Source organism: Gavialis gangeticus, unplaced genomic scaffold (assembly GCF_001723915.1).
Source record: "Gavialis gangeticus isolate Ggan-Ray unplaced genomic scaffold, GavGan_comp1, whole genome shotgun sequence".
Lineage (NCBI taxonomy): Eukaryota > Metazoa > Chordata > Crocodylia > Gavialidae > Gavialis > Gavialis gangeticus.
The window spans coordinates 33355279-33355570 of NW_017729022.1; positions in this window are offsets into that span (position 1 = coordinate 33355279).

Genomic DNA, 292 nt, shown 5'->3' on the forward strand with positions numbered 1-292 from the left:
GCTGCCACTGATACAGTATGAGTGATCAAACAGTATGTGGAAGTCTGCTTGATAGCAGGATACTGATGGGTGACTTGAGGTGAGGGCGATGGCAGTATTAATTCCAAGGTGAAATTTTTGCACTTTGGTGTATTGTCAGTCAATATTCTAAAATACAGAAGAGGGAGCAGCATAAGTTTGTTGACATATACCCTCTAATTATTGAAGCAAACAAACAGCAACAACAGCGTTACAGTCTTGTAGACCTGAGAATTTTGTAGAACTCCATATTTTATCACAGGTCTGCAAACAG